Raw genomic sequence first — 17,529 nt, 5'->3', positions numbered from 1 at the left:
AGTTTTCACCAAGAAAATTTATTTTTTAACCCACATTACAAAAAAAGATCGGAGATGTGCTCTATGCTTGACGAGAAGACACGGCTTAAAAAGAATGCGTCATTAGAAAATTTCAAATAGTTAAATAAAGTTATATTTTTAAGAATTTTTTGTGATGTTTTTCTAATTTTCCACTTTATTAGATATATTTTAACATAATCCTGAAATCTTTCAGCTTTCATTTGGCCACTAGGATAAAAGGACAACTCCGGCCAAAAGCATTTTTTAATATGTTATTAGTTAGAGAAAGTTAGACAAATTCCTAACATACATTAATTATGGGAAATACACATATACTGCTATTTCCCTTAATTTAGTAGATCACAAAGACTTCAAAATCTCAGAAATACTGTGATGTCACGAACCACGGTGTAATTCCAATGGAGTGTCCAGCAGGTGGCACACTATATATAGAAGTCAATGAGTACCATTGACTTCTATATATAGTGCTCCCCTGCTGGACACTCCATTGGGATCAATGGCTGCCTATGGAACAGGTGAGTCTGCACACATAGTATGAGCAGATAGATGATGGTAGAATAGTACCAGGACCATCCCCAATCCCCCCCGCTGCCACCACATATGCCCTAGTGCTACTACCCCATCATCTGCTCATACTATGAACAGATGATGGGGAAGTAGTACCAGGGCTATCCCCATCACCGCCGATGCCGCCCCTGCTCATCCGGCGGGTCCGCTGCTGTAATTGAGGCCCCGGTCTCAGGGAGGTAGTAGGCCCCGGTCTAAGGGGGGAAGCAGGCCAATTACAGCGGCGGACTTAGGGGGGGAAGTAGGCCTGAGACCGGGGCCTACTACCTCCTTGAGACCGGGGCCTTAATTACAGCAGCGGACCCGACAGACCAGCAGTGATGGGGATGGCCCTGGTACTACTTTCCCATCATCTATCTGCTCATACTATGAGCAGATAATGATGGGGGAGTAGTGCAGTGTGCAGACTCATCTGTTTAATAGGCAGCCATTGATTCCAATGGAGTGTCCAGCAGGGGCGCACTATATATAGAAGTCAATGGTACTCATTAACTTCTATATATATAGTGCGCCCCCTGCTGGACACTCCATTGGAATTACACCCTGGTTCATGATGTCACGATATTTCTAAGATTTTGAAGTCTCAGTGATCTACTAAATTAAAGGAAATAGCAGTAAATGTGCATTTCCCATAATTAATGTATATTAGAAATTTGTCTAACTTTCCCTAACTAATAACATATTAAAAAATGCTTTTGCCCGAACTTCTCCTTTAAATCTAATCTGAGACTTCCTGTTCTGTCTGTGATGATAAGGAGGAGGCTGCTGGAAAGTGATCTGTACAGTATTTTACAGTGAAGTAGATAGATCATTTTTTAATTACTTTGTATAATCTGTCCCCTCTTTTTTTTGCCTTGGTTCATCACTTCTTCCCCACCCAGGTAGTTTTAATTAATAAGGCTAGCTTTATACGGAGACATTTATCTGACAGATTTTGGACGCCAAAGCCAGAAACAGACTATAAACAGAAAACAGGTCATAAAGGAAACACTAAGCTTTCTCCTCTTTCTCCTCGTCGCCCATACACTTTCAATTGCCATCTGGCAAATGTTCCTTTGGCCAACAGTTATCTTCAACATGGCTGACCGTTCTCTCCCTTGGTCATTTGTCAAGGGAGAGTTGGGGGAGGGGGGGGGTTATCAAATACCTTTTAAACAGTGTAAAGAATTTCAAAGGGTTCCCTATAGGGAGGAGTAAGCCACCACTAGTCTATTGTGGTCTTCATTTCACATTGTATAAGAACTAGATGGTTTTTGCATATTTCACCATTTTTCTGTATTTTACTGTTCCACAAGATTTAGGTAGATACTAGTGCTGAGCGAATACTGTACTGTTCGAACGAATAGATATTCAATATAATAGTAAGGTATTCGATCTATCGAATATTATCAAATAGTTTGCCGAATATTCAATAAATATTCGATGAGCGTTCAAATTCCCCTACTTCCGTTTTTTTCCTCGAAGTGGTCGAATAGATGTTTTTCAATAAACGAATACTTGTACCCATAGACTTTAATGGGATTGAATATTCGAATATCGGGGAGATATTTGTACGAATATCGAATATTCGAATATTTCACTATTCGCTCATCACTAGCACATACAACTCTGTTGTTAGTCTGGTTTTACAGTTGACTTCTCCATGACTAAGGTCAACATAGTAACCCGAGAAGGACTACGGAGATATGTGCATTATCTTTATGAAATATATTGATTTCCTTAGCCTTTGTTGCCTATCTTCCTTTTTTGTACTTTCTATCATCCTTTAGAAACGATGATATATATATATATATTTTTTTTTCTTGAAAACCTCCAGCTCCGATGTAGTTAATCCAGTGCGTGGCACTGGAAAAGGTAATAAAAATGATGTGAGCTGTCATATCCAGCCCCTAAGCTCATTGCAAACATTTGTATGTTTGCATTCGACACAAAACATAACAGATTGTCACTTGTCATATCAGATTAATTGCACTGCCTGTACTCTGTCACTCGAGACCCGGCACGCCTGACGAGTGATACCCCTTGTGATCTGCAGCCCATCCCCTCAGGGGCCTTAAACATCAGGGAGCCTAGGAAGAAACCCGTCCCCCTTTAGCCAAAGTAGCTATTTATTCTAAACTGTAATTTGACTTACTATTCCTCTGTCTCCACCACCGAAAAAAATTCTAAAGATGCTTTAGACTTGGCGTCTCGTAAAAAAAATTCAGCCATAGCGTTTGATAAAATGCTTATCTCGGTAAAACGGACAGAGCTTAGCCCACCAAGACAAGTGAATAATGCATGCAACAACAGGACGGCCTGTCTGTGAATGCATCTCGCTGTGTAACATGATGCAGGTACGTCAGGCAACCACTGGCCTTTTAGCTATCTTTTAAGAGGCTTCTCCTTTCTCTTGTCACATTCAGGCCTCCGGGCAACATTCATTCTATATGGTCTCTCAAGTTCAAAAGTGCCAGGGAAGTATTTTGAAAAATGAGTACTAAATGCTCTATTTGTAGATAAATATAACATGAATGACACAATGGCGGGGAGATTAGCTCTTTAAAGCCGGGCCAATAGGGAGGGCAATACAAGTCAAGGCTGTAACGCAACGTTTATACACAAAGCAATTCCGCTCATGGTTGACGTGAAGGCAGTGAACATTTCTAAGCTAAATGGACTTTGAAAATGTTATATTTTACTTCTACTATGCCTTACAGAGGCTACAGAGCCTGTAAACTGCCTACGGTCAGACCAGCGTTTACTGTCTTCTGCCGACTGAGTGACGGCACACATGAACCACCCACACCTGAGTAAGGTATGAGGCACCAAGGACTCCAGCAGCAGGAAATGTCACCCAGGCAACATCTTCACTAGTCAGGACAATATTTGCTGCATTGGCCACAAGTGGAGAAAGGATATGCAAAATAGCCCTCAAACCTCTTGGGCAAAGTGATGTCCCTTCAAGTTAAGTCTCCCACTATCTAAAAGTCTTAGAACACTGACTGAACACAATATGTCCAAAAGGAAAGATTTCCCATCTGCAGACAGCTGTTTCGGGGGTTGTTGCCCCTCTTCAGTGCAGAGTAGGGTGTTGGCTGGTTAGTGAGAGGCTTATTAACGTGGGTCCAAGGTATACTAATTCTCCTTAAGGGGAGTCCATCCTTTTGGAGACATTGTTTGCCTCGGCATAAAATCCTCAGGTAATCTTCTAAGACTCCTAGGTAGAGTGAGACTTGACTTGAAGGGACATCTCTTTGCCCAAGAGGTGTGAGAGCTATTTTGTATATACTTCCTTCATAGAATTTCCAGTGGAGCATGAATCGCCACACGTCTTTGTGATGGACTCTCCTTAAGTAGAATTAGTATTACTTGGACCCAGAAATGAAGAAAAGTGTGTAAAATCTGCTTTCACACTGTTAGGGTGGGTTCACACTACAGAACCTGAGCAGAGAATTTCCAACGGATTCCGTAGCTCGTAAGCATTCACGGCCGTGCCCCTCTCCGCCCGTGACATAGACACCATTCTATGCACATGCATAGAATGATGTCTATGGCACAGGTGGAGAGACGTGTGGCCGTGAACAGGCACAAGCTACAGAATCCGGTAAACATTCTCCGCTCGGGTTCCGTAGTGTGAACCCACCCTTATGTAGTGTCCATGTACCATACAATCATATCCATAGGAGCCCAATAACCTACCAAAGTGTTCTCTTGGCTACCATAGGAGTTGGTATACATTGGTCTTACGTTTTTCTGGTCTATGGAGTTGAGAAGTACAACAAGTTAAACATAAAGTAAAAGGTGTCATGATGGTCTCTACTTATCGCTAAAAGAGCTTCTTCAGCCATCAGTAAACAATTTTGAGAGTTCAGATGAACCCGGACATGCTGACAGCCATTGAAGACACCTTAAAGAGATTATCCAGGATTAGAACAACATGGCTGCTTTCTTCCAGAAACAGCACCACTCCTATCTCCAATTTGGAGACAAACCCAACCGAAACTGTAGACAAGAGTGGTGTTGTTTCTGGAAGAAAGCGGCCATGTTTTTCTAAGCCTGGATGCCCCATTCTATTTTCTATGTATTATTATTATTATTATATCTTTTATTATCCATACCCCATTAACTTTTCTATCTGTAAAGCCTAAAAACTCACATATAAGGAAACAGAATAATTGAACGTCCTTGGCTCCAGTAGAATCCCCCAATGGGTAATTTCTCCTTGAATACGGTAAGGGTAAGTTATAGCCTGTGCGGGAATTGTGAACAGAATGCGAGGGGGATGAGGAGTCTTTCATTATTTCTGTGCTGCCGTTCCACCTGTCAACAAATACAATCTTATACTTGAGGCCGCTGTACGTTCTGCTGTTACTTTCATGAAATGTCTTTCTGGGGGGAAAAAAAAAAAATAAAGTTCCCTAATGCTATCTAAAACTCCTGTATTGGTTTCACAGTGCCTTAAAATTATATTCAAAGCCATCTGAAAAGGAGACTTTTATATCTTATTACCTAGATTCTAATGCCAAGCGGTCACCCTGTAAAGCACCATGGAAAATTGCTAACAAGATAAAATGTTTTTAATGTGATATAATGGATTTCTTAGGAGAGGGAAAAAATGATGCCTGGTCTTCCTCTGCTCCCCCTCTTCCCTCCCTTCTCACATTCACAGTGGAAAGAGCTCCAGCGCTGTTACCTGCTATTACCGAGCTCCAAGCTCTTGTAATAAGAGGCTGGCAGTGACAGTGTGATTGCTTTGGTGTAATATTTAAGGTTTGGGCATGTGAAGTTCCTGTTTTGGAATTTGCAGCAGGGTTCCAGCTGCCCTGGTATTAACCCTGTTACACCTGGAGGGAGCGCATCGAGCTCCTAAACCTAAAAGGGCAACATTAACGGGGGCAATGGGCAACATTACAACCTACAGGTTTGATAGGACTGAAACACAACCCTATATAGCGATTCACTTTGCTAAGGCAAGGCAGTTTTTTTTATCCCTTCAATTTTTCTTTATTATGCTTGATACATATATTTCATACATTTCAATCTGGAATAAAATCATTAGTGTTGAGTGAGTATGCTTAGTACTAGTTCAAGAACCTCAAAGGGATCATGTAAAGGTGGCCTTACACCCTTATTAACTGATGGCTGAACAATTGTAGTAAACAATTTCTTTTTTTTTTTTTTATATTTCGTCCCTCGAAGGGATGTTTAAAGCGAATGTACCAATTTTGCTTAGTGAATTTTTGTTTCACTACCTGGTCAGCACTGTCCTGGAGGTCCCAGTGGTGCAGTCATTTTTTCAAAACACTGCCAGGTTCCTGTGATTAAAACCATTTCGGCCCACTTTATGCACTGGAGGCGGGCCCAGTGCCCCCAAGGTAACAATATCCCCTTGTTGGTGCATCTCCATTAGAATCAAAAATTATTCACAAAAGAATCACATAGTGGGCACTCCACACCCCTAAATGGCGTCCACAGTTGCAACGCAGGGCTCCCGGATGGTCATAAATCCCAAATGTTGCTCAGCCTTTTCCAGCAATGAATTCAATCGATGTACAATAGAATTACAGTAGCGGCACTCACCAATAAGTGATCAAAGGTTGCTTTATTTTCAGGTCAGGAGCAGACATAAAAAACACATTCCACAAAAAGAACAGGAGCTACGATCGTTTTGTACAATCAGTGCATCACCTTGCATTGATTGTGCAAAACAATCGTAGCTCCTGTTCTTTTTGTGGAATGCATTTTTTATGTCTGCACCTGATCTGAAAATAAAGCAACCTTTGATTACTTATTGGTGAGTGCCGCTACTGTATCCATTAGAATCAAGTCTGGCCATGTCATCGAGGGAAAGGGAAAACATTACACTGACGGCAGCGGGCCCACCTCCACTGCATGGAGCCAAACAAAGTGCACATGAAGAAAACTGCACCAATCGCCGGAACTGGGTGGCGTTTTAAAAAGTAACCGGCCCACCGGAATCTCCACGCCCGTGCCAACCAGGTAGTGTAAAAGAAAAGATTTCACTAAGCGAATTGGTACATTCACTTTAGATGAAATATACAAAAATAAGAAGGTAAAGTTTCTGCAAGACACATTAAAACTCTGGCATTCTGCCGGCAATTGCCATAATCCTGCCGGAGTTCTAAAGTATTATACAAAAATACATGGGGGAGATTTCTCAAGACAGGCGTTCTCGTATGCCGGTCTTAAATTAGACCCTGCCCCCTTTTCCTGGCCAGATTCACTACAAGGCGCATGCCTCTTCGTAAATCAGGCCGTGCGTGTACCCGATTCTGCTTCCAGCAGGTGTAGATTTGGATCATGATACAGCAGGCGTACGCTAGGGAAAAGGGGCGACTCCCTGGCGTACACCTCGCGTGGAACTTCCATAAATGTTCCCCATAGCGTAGAGCCGGAGATCCAATGTTTTATACTTGAATTCAGCCTGCTATAAACAGCTAAAATACTCCATATACATGGTGGTGAGGCTTCACTCTCAATTTTGAATATTCCACAGTCCTCAGCTGAATACTTATATCAAGACTTCCACTTTACTGCCTTATATAAATCTCCATTCTGTACCATGTAAATATATTGCATCCAAACTACATGTTATTTTTTTCCGGTGGCACCAAATGATGCATGCGAATTATGGGATTTATCCATAAATGCTCCGGAATTGTATGGCATTAGTCATAATCACACCGTTTATATGCTATTTCGTCTGTGTGATTTTAACATCTCACCCAAATCACACATGCCAAATGCTATAATATCATCCGATTCTGCCCTACGTAGTTAGATTTCTGGAAATCCTTCCCTGGAATAGAGATACTTCAGGTCTGTTATGGGGCTACATTTGTATAGTGAGAACCTGTGTGTATTGCATTCCTCTCTGGGTTACATTAAAGGCAATGACTTTAAAACTATAGGGGGAGATTTTTCTAACTGGTGTAAAGTAGAATCATCTTAGTTGCCCCTAGCAACCAATCAGATTCCACTTTTCATTTTTCAAAGAATCTGTAAGGAATGAAAAGTGGAATCTAATTGGTTGCTAGGGGCAACTAAGACAATTCTGCTTAACACCTGTTTGATAAATCTCCCCAATGACTTTCAAACTATGGGGAAAATTTATTAAACATGGTGTCAAGTAAAACAGGCTAAGTTGCCCCTAGCAACCGATCAGAGTCCACCTTTCATTTTCCAAAGAGTCTGTGAGGAGTGAAAAGTGGAATCTGATTGGTTGCTAGGGGCAACTAAGCCAGTTTTACTTTACACCATGTTTGATAAATCTCCTCCTATGACTTTAATATTCAGCCTATGAGCTCCATCCAATACATGCAAATACAATGATGATGTTTTCCAGGATCACGTATGACGGTAAGGTTATGTCGTTAAAGTAACCATGTTAGACTATTTGCACCATTCAATATTGTGCTCAAGTCACATAAAGCTGGCCACATACCCAAAATAGCCACTGCCGGACACATCTGACAGTAACTTTATCCCAAGAGAACAAAAAGTTTAAAGGGGTTATCAAGCTAAAATCTTTTTTCTTTCAAATCAACTGGTTTCAAAAAGTTATATAGATTTGTAATTTACTTCTATTTAAAAATCTCAAGTCTTTCCATACTTATGAGCTGCTGTATGTCCTGCAGGAAGTGGTGTTTTTTTTTTTTTAGTCTGACACAGTGCTCTCTGCCGCCTCCTCTGTCCATGACAGGAACTGTCTAGAGCAAGAGAAGTTTTCTATGGGGATTTGCTGCTGCTCTGGACAGAGGTGGCAACAGAGAGCACTGTATCAGACTGAAAAGAATATGCCACTTCCTGCAAGACATACAGCAGCTCATAAGAGTGGGAAGACTTGAGATTTTTAAATAGAAGTAAATTACAAATCTATATAACTTTTTGAAACCAGTTGATTTGAAAGAAAAAGATTTTCGCTGAATAACCCCTTTAAGTAATAATGTTTAGCAAGCCCTAAAATGCTATAGTGCTCTTTACTCAAGTTGAGCATTTTTTCATGCTAGAGTGCTCAACGCTAGTAAGGAATCCCACTGAAACCAATGGGAGACTTGAGTATTTAGTACCAGGTACAGTACATGGCAGAGAGGAAGGTGTCTGGTTAACCTACTGCATTTTTTTGTTCTAATTTTTGTATATTTCGTTCCTCGAAGGGATGTTTAAACAAAATATAAAAAAAAAATTACAGGTTGCTGCAAGACACATTAGAACTCTGGTGGTATGCCAGCAATTGCCAGGCGGGCGGCAGATATAACTGAGGGCCAAATGATTGTTCAGCCATCAGTTATTAAAAGTGTATGGCCACCTTTACCTGAGCACTAAGAGGTGCTCAGTCAAGCATTGAAAACCCCAATGGTCAGTCAATAGGGATAAGCAAACCTGGAGCAGGCTAAGTGGAAATCATGGATATAGTCATTGGCTGTATCCATGTTTTCCAGACAACCTTAGAGCTTTATCCAAGTTCAGCAGCCACTGCTATTCCCGCTGCATGGAGCGGCCAGACAGCGGGAATCTGATGCCGAGCGTTCGGGTTCATACGAACCCAAACCTCGGCAGGTTCGGACAATCCTTAGTGGTGTGCATTGTTATCCCATCCCCTATGGGGCCACCATCCATTGCTGAGCACCAAACTAAAAAATGTTTATCAGCCCCATAGAGAATGAATGTAGTACTGGCCGCACATGCACCATTAGTATTGGGGAATATCTTTTTCCTTTTTTGGGGGATCAGTGGGGTCCCAGTGGTCAGACCCTCCCTAGTCAGCTATTTATCGCCTATCCTGTGAGTAGGACTTGACTTCACCATACTTTACAGCTAGTCGTGGGAAATTCAATGGAGCCTCAGTATAACAAAGAGAAGAATTTTTCTATTCTTAAGATTTATACTGTAAATATATATTAATTCTAAGGAAGTAGTATTTGGACATGGGTAAAGGAATCATTTCTCTACTGCTGTAGGAGAAGCTAATAGGGCTGTTAAACTGAGCGCACCAGACAAAAGCGCCCTCTCTTTATGTGCAGTAATCTGGCAGTCTATGCCAAAATAAGACACAGAGAGATGATGTTCCAGGTAATGAAGGATCAAAGAGGGCTTTGTGTAATGTTGTCAAACAGCCCTGTGAATCCTCTGCCCGCGGACGTTCTCTACTCTTCTTGTAGACACATGATTTAGAGCTGGATATCTCATTTCTACCACACTGTCCTCTCCTACCCTCTAGCCATCTACAAACCACATTCAGCAAAGACAAAATAAGAAACCAGACAAGAAATTGTAAAAAAAAAAAAAATGGAGCCCGAAGGAAGAAAAGCAAAGAGGTTCCGAAAAAGTATTGGATCCAACTTCGCCCTCAATTAATGTATCTTAAATGATTCCATCCCAAATAGAGTTTACTGTTAATTACCCGATAATTTGCAGAATAATTTATTCAACTTCAGAAAAAGTTGCTTTTCCATACTCTTTCTCCAATTTGAGATTAGTTACTTTTTGGTCTCATTTTTTTTTTTTTTAAAGGGAAACTAACCTCCTGATGTCTCCCCTTTTGCACATGGGGTGCTGAAGATGAAGGTAGGTTTCTTGCCTTCATCCTCAGCACCGTTTTTGTGTAGTTTGTAGTTATGTCCACAGGTTAAAGGGGTTATCCAGTGCTACAAAAACATGGCCACTTTCTTTCAGAGACAACAAGACTCTTGTCTCCAGTTCAGGTGCGGTTTGCAATTAAGCTCCATTCACTTCAATGGAATTGAGCAGCAAAACCCCACCCTAAGCTGGAGACGGGGCTGTCCCTGAAAGAAAGTGGCCATGTTTTTGTAGCGCTGGATAACCCTTTTAATACAGCGGTTTGGAGCAGTGGGGGCGGGACCCTTGGCACATTAGTCCCACCCTTTGTGCCCCAAGGTGCTGTATTAGCCTGTGGACATAACTACAAACCACATGGAAATGGCACCAAAGATGACAGTAAAAAAATTACCTTCATCTTCAGCACCCCATGCACAAAAGGGAGATATCAGTAAATTAGAACACACACATATATATAGTGTACCCCTATTATTTATATACTGTCCCTATACTCCCATGTGGGATGATAAGGAGGGCACTGCTGGGACATGATCAGTACAGAACAGGATGTCTCAGCTTTATGTAAGTCCTGTCGGTCAGAATTTAAACTACAAGCTATTAGGATTAATTTATTATGTATAGTAAGATGGAAAATGAAAAAAATTAAATCTAATTAAATTAAAAAATCCCCAAAAATTCTTTAAAAATACATTACCAGTATTTTCCGATTACACATTCCTGATCATGTCGAACAGATGGAAACTGATTGAAAACTATGATGGCCAATTAGATTTGTCTACTAATAAGAGGACATTATTAGAATATGAATCAAATTACAAAGAAATTTCCACACCCAGAACCCATCCAATCAAAATCTTTGACATCTCTATAAGACACATCATAAGTTTTCTTTTTAGATGTCAATAACGCTTTAACTGGATATTATGGAACTTTTTTAATTTTTTTTAAACATGGCCGATATCACAGATCTCCCCTATCTGTCTGTCTCCTGATAAGGTTATTATATAAATCAGGCATCAAACCAACTGAAAGAAAACAAGAAGCCAAGAGGATTATTATGTGTCAGGCTGGAAGCTGCGGTGGGGAGATGGCTTTCATCAGCCCAATTGAACTATGAACTATGTAAAAGCCCTATTCACTTATTTCAGCAGTCGTCTTACACTTTGGTGTTTCGCACACCTAGGAGAATAGGAAGCTTTTTTAGGTTGATAACTTCTAGAATGTTATATTTATATGCTGAAAGGCTGCCTATTGATTCTGTTTCCTTTCATGTTTGCTCAAAATCTAAAAGGAGAAAAGATATCTACACCAAAGTAATGGGTTCTGCATACAAGCTTATTTTAGTATTACCTGGAATCCATTTCTTAAGGTAGGCCTACCAAAAAAAAAAAAAAAAAAGTTTTTGAATATCCTTTTCTGTAATTTGAATCGCACACATCGTTGGCCCAACCAAAGATTGATCTTTCCCCCAACTAACCTCTCACTGTGTCCTCTTGTTCTTAAGTTCAGTTAAAAAAAAAAAAAAAAAAACAACAACTCAAGAACAATATTCCATCCTGAACCTTATTCAGTGATTTAACATATTTAAAAATTTTGATCATGTCCCCCCCTTTCCCTTTTGATCTCTAGACTATCCAGATATTTAAGTATATATAAGAATTTCAGAATGAATGCAGCACTCGTGTAGCGATAGATGTGGTGCCAAGCGGTATATACCAGCGACCACCCGGTATAGGTAATATAAATCAGAAGAATACTGCAGCACTCGTGGGATAGAATTTAACACAATGGGGGAGATTTATCAAAGGGTGTAAAATTTAGACTGGTGCAAACTACCCACAGCAACCAATCACAGCTCAGCTTTAGGCAGTGCTGAAAGGAAAGCTGAGCTGTGATTGGTTGCTGTGAGCAGTTTGCACCAGTCTAAATTTTACACCCTTTGATAAATCTCCCTCAATGTGTTTATTTCCCCAAACCGCAACGTTTCGCTCTCCACACTGAGAGCCTTGCTTGAAAAAGCTCTCAGTGTGGACAGCGAAACGTCACGGTTTGGGGAAATAAACACGTTGTGTTTAATTCTATCCCACGAGTGCTGCGGTATTCTTCTGATATATATATATATATATACATACACACATACATATACATATATATATATATATATATATATATATATATATATATATATACATACACATACACATGTATATATATATATATATATATATATATATATATTATATATATATCTCCAGCCCAGCATACCATTATATATATACAGCCCAGCATACCATTATATATACAGCCCAGCATACGGTTATATATATACAGCCCAGCATACCATTATATATATATACAGCGCAGCATACCCTTATATATAAAAAGCCCAGCATACCATTATATATACAGCGCAGCATACAATTTGCTTTCCCTACGACCTGGCTGCACCAGTGACTCATTTTAAGGCTGTCAGAAATCACTACCCCTAAATCCTTCTCTTCTGAAGTCTTTACCAACACAGAATTGCCGATATGATACTCAGATAGAGGATTCCTCCTCCCCAAGTGCATTATTTTACATTAGAAAACATAAAACTGCAGTTTCCAGTGTTTGGACCACTTATCTAGTAAAGCTAAATCATTTTTAATATTACTGACACCACCAGGAATATCAACCCTATTGCACACTTTTGTGTCATCAGCTAGTAGAGAAAGCTTACCTACCAAACCTTCTCCTATGTCACTATCCTTACCTGCCAAACCTTCTCCTATGTCACTATCCTTACCTGCCAAACCTTCTCCTATGTCACTATCCTTATCTACCAAACCTTCTCCTATATCACTATCCTTATCTACCAAACCTTCTCCTATGTCACTATCCTTACCTACCAAACCTTCTCCTATGTTACTATGGTTACCTACCAAACCTTCTCCTATGTCACTATGGTTACCTAACAAACCTTCTCCTACATCACTATCCTTACCTACCAAACCTTCTCCTATATCACTATCCTTACCTACCAAACCTTCTCCTATATCACTATCCTTACCTACCAAACCTTCTCCTATGTCACTATCCATACCTACCAAACCTTCTCCTATATCACTATCCTTACCTACCAAACCTTCTCCTATGTCACTGTCCTTACCTACCAAACCTTCTCCTATGTCACTATCCTTACCTACCAAACCTTCTGCTATGTCACTATCCTTACCTACCAAACCTTCTCCTATGTCACTATGGTTACCTAACAAACCTTCGCCTATATCACTATCCTTACCTACCAAACCTTCTCCTATGTCACTATCCATACCTGCCAAACCTTCTCCTATGTCACTATCCTTACCTGCCAAACCTTCTCCTATGTCACTATCCTTACCTGCCAAACCTTCTCCTATGTCACTATCCTTACCTGCCAAACCTTCTCCTATGTCACTATCACTTACCTGCCAAACCTTCTCCTATGTCACTATCCATACCTACCAAACCTTCTCCTATGTCACTATCCTTACCTGCCAAACCTTCTCCTATGTCACTATCCTTACCTGCCAAACCTTCTCCTATGTCACTATCCTTACCTGCCAAACCTTCTGCTATGTCACTATCACTTACCTGCCAAACCTTCTCCTATGTCACTATCACTTACCTGCCAAACCTTCTCCTATGTCACTATCCATACCTACCAAACCTTCTCCTATGTCACTATCCTTACCTGCCAAACCTTCTCCTATGTCACTATCCTTACCTGCCAAACCTTCTGCTATGTCACTATCACTTACCTGCCAAACCTTCTCCTATGTCACTATCACTTACCTGCCAAACCTTCTCCTATGTCACTATCACTTACCTGCCAAACCTTCTCCTATGTCACTATCCTTACCTACCAAACCTTCTCCTATGTCACTATCTTTACCTACCAAACCTTCTCCTATGTCACTATCACTTACCTGCCAAACCTTCTTCTATGTCACTATCCATACCTACCAAACCTTCTCCTATGTTACAAATATCAACAAAAAGAATAGGACCCAGAACAGACCCTTGTGGCCAACACTTGTAACAAGTCTCTGTTTGAAATACACACAATTACACTAATAAGGATACCGGGACCTTGTTAGATTAGCGCTTCCATATGATGCACTAATGGGCTGACTGTATTCTCTCATTCATCCCTGAAAGCTGTGGGGTTATTGGTTATTTATGTGTTGATGAATGAAGCCAATCTCCCCCCCCCTCCCATTCTGCCAGAACGGTAATAAAAGCCTATATGATGTAGCGTCAGGGCACTACCACATATTATACAGCTATAAACAGATCATCTCTATAGAATATCCTATGTACCATTATCTGATAGGAGAAGGCGGCTTAGCTCCTCTTGTTTTAACACAACAGGTCAGACTCAATTTCCCCTTCATAAACTGACAAATTTGTTTCATGCACCTAGAACATAACACAAGCGACTTCAGCCGGTGTTTGTTGTCAGTATAACCCCCCCCCCCCCCCCATCTCCCTCTACCCATGTCATTCCCCTTCTTAAAGCACACAGCCTATACAGATAGCATTGCAGATTCACTTTGCTCAAGTAAAAGTTCTGGAATTTAAGAAGCACTTAGTTGCTGCATTAGAGCCATTTAGGATATTTCCGCATCTCAATTGACTGTAACTCCAACCTGCTCTAGTGGCCTGTTAATGACCTAAAGTCTCCAGGCAAGCTGAGGAATTCGCTGTTGATACTTTCTATTTCTCTGCTATACCACACTCAGACATAGGCTTCTCTTTCACATAAATGCAGCCACTTGTATGAGGTTGGAAAATGCCTCTACCCGTCCCCTCTCTAGTTTATTCGTGTTCGCCCTCTATAACCTAATCTCTACCCGTAGCGTCTAGAGAAGCAAACACGATAATTGTAATTTAAACCTTGTCCGAGCTATCGAATCAACTTGTATCCCAACCAAAATAATAACTAAGACCCTGTTCTGTGAATCCCATATTCCATAACACCACTAATTTGGCTGCCACTCCCAAGTATGGATGTGCTTTGCGTAGGGAGAAAGTCAATGTTAGGTTCCGCTGGTGAGGGCTTACATTCCCCAAGAGCAAAAGGTGTCCAGGGTGGGGGAGGGGGGTAGTAGCGGATTATAATAGGTCCGTTTTGGGCGGAAGCCCGGGGCCCTGAGCTCCTGGGGGACCCATGACCACCCAAAAAGATTTATACTTTCGGTGATCTATTGTCTCCTGGCTACACTTCTGCCATGATTTGCAAAAAATCACTGTTTTTTTACAGCAATTTTGCACAAATCAGGGCATCATGACATTATCTGTCCTGTACTATGAACACCAGGCTAGTGCTACCATAGTTACAGTGGGGTGGGGGTCCCAGGCTTGGTGAGCAGCCCGGGGCCTATGCTAAAGTTAATCCGCCCCTTGGGGGGGGGGGGGGGGGGGAGTCAGGCATATTGGTGTTTACTGGTTTCCCTTAGCATTTACTATCAGGGTAGATTCAGGAGGCCACCATATACATTAGAAAGTCAGCCGGTGCCACCCTGTAAGGGTATGTCCACACTACGGAATCCCGCAGCTCACAGCCACACGCATCTCCGCTGGTCCCATGGGCTTCATTCTATGGTTTGGCAGATTCCGCCGTCCGCCCAAAGAATGAACCCGATTATTCATCGGGCGTACAGGGTGAAATCAGCTAAACTATAGAATGAAGCCTATGGGACCAGCGGAGATGTGGGCGGCCGCAAGCAGCGGGGAGCTGCAGAATCCGGGGCAGGTGATCTGCCAGCATTCCTTCGAGTGGACATACCCATTATATTAGTCAGCTAAGGGTATGGCCATTTTAAGGAGGATAGATAGATGTTGAAAGATCCAGCACTTGAGGCCTATTATTTCTAAAAATCCCAAATTATTAGAACACCAGCATATTATCAGAGCAAGTGTGAATATGCCAAGACGATGCTGTCAGGAGCTGGCCATAACTCTTGGCTCCCGGTACTGCCGGAACATGCGACCAGCCTCCTGCTGCTCCCGATGGCGTCCCTGGTAAATGGCCCGGTCGGTTGCGGAGATCAAGAATAGACATGTCAATAAGGCATTGATCAGTCTTTTCCTTGGGGCCAGCCTGCTAAGGAGCCAATCATTCCAAAAGGAGGGGACAGCGGGCGTGTGCCAACGTTAGGGCTTCACCTGTCCTCTGTCTCTGGGTCCTAATCCTAGCATCAGTTGTGCTGAAACACATCCTATTATGCTTGTTTTGTGCCACCCTATATGTAAATAAACTTCAAAACCTTATTGGTGAGTGCCGGGATTTTTTTCTCATTATATTGTTAACACATTTCACTTATGCCTTGTCATAAGCAAAGGGACTTTGTGTACCTTTATACAGTACATGGTCTGTGTACATGGATTTGCCGAGATAGCTAGATAGTAGATATAAAACATACCTTTTGAATCTTTCCAGGAACTGTCATGTCCAGAACGTCTACAAGGAGAAGTTTGGTTTGGCGTGTTCTTTGTTTGCTGATAACGCACATGGCACCCGGGGATTCTCGGCAGACGTTTCGGTGAAGTGACTATTTGTCTGTTTCTGTACATAATTAAAAAGAAAAATAAACAAGAGGAAAGTGCAAGCAGCGGTCTGTGAGTGACAGCATTTAAAATGTTTATGATGGTGAAGTGGTCACTTAAAGCCTTTCTAAGTGCTTGAAAGACGTAATTTAAGAAGCTAAATGATCTTTGACATAAAGATTAGCCATGAAGGGTAGTAGCTGGGAAGTCTTTGTGTGTACATACACAGTGTGTGTTCCTTCGGCTACTATCTCTAAAACCCTTATGAGCAAGTGTAAAAAATAACAAACAATGAACACTCTCCACTCAAACAGAGCACAAAAATGCCACATAGCTAGAGAGAGGAATCTGGAAGATGTAGGATTCTGTCTACTATACTATTACTCTTGTATTTATGCAGTTTACTTCAAGTATCCCAGTTCATATAGTTCCAGTGTCTATTCTAAGTGATGTGTTAGGGTACTATTACATGGGCCGATGGGGGCCCGATAATAAACAGGCCTATTACACGGCCCGATAATCGCTTAACAAGGGCTGCATGGACATCATTACCGATGTCCCTGCAGCCCTTGCTTAAACTGCATACATTACCTAGGGCTCCTCTTGCGGTCCGCTTCTCCCGGGTCCCACGCGCTGCAGCTTCAGAGCGACCTGTCTTAACTGACAGGCCGCTCAGCCAATCACTGGCCGTGGCAGTCCCGGCCTGTGATTGGTTAAGCGGCCTGTCAGCTAAGACAGGCCGCTCTAAAGCTGCGCCGTGCAGGACCTGGGGAGAACAGGAGCAAGAGG

The 17,529-nt window shown here is 41.6% G+C and overlaps 1 long non-coding RNA gene across 2 annotated transcripts in view; it reads right to left on the bottom strand.

Annotated features, from left to right (window-relative positions):
• LOC138771281 (uncharacterized) overlaps positions 1 to 17,529 on the bottom strand; it is a 49,383-nt gene that overhangs the window by 22,612 nt on the left and 9,242 nt on the right. For both annotated transcript variants that reach the window (XR_011359590.1, XR_011359589.1), the window contains exon 2: positions 16,617 to 16,759. This is a non-coding gene — a long non-coding RNA (uncharacterized lncRNA). The remainder of the gene's footprint in view (positions 1 to 16,616; positions 16,760 to 17,529) is intronic.

The sequence above is a fragment of the Dendropsophus ebraccatus genome, chromosome 13 (assembly GCF_027789765.1).
Source record: "Dendropsophus ebraccatus isolate aDenEbr1 chromosome 13, aDenEbr1.pat, whole genome shotgun sequence".
Lineage (NCBI taxonomy): Eukaryota > Metazoa > Chordata > Amphibia > Anura > Hylidae > Dendropsophus > Dendropsophus ebraccatus.
This window is presented reverse-complemented; position numbering and strand designations above follow the sequence as displayed.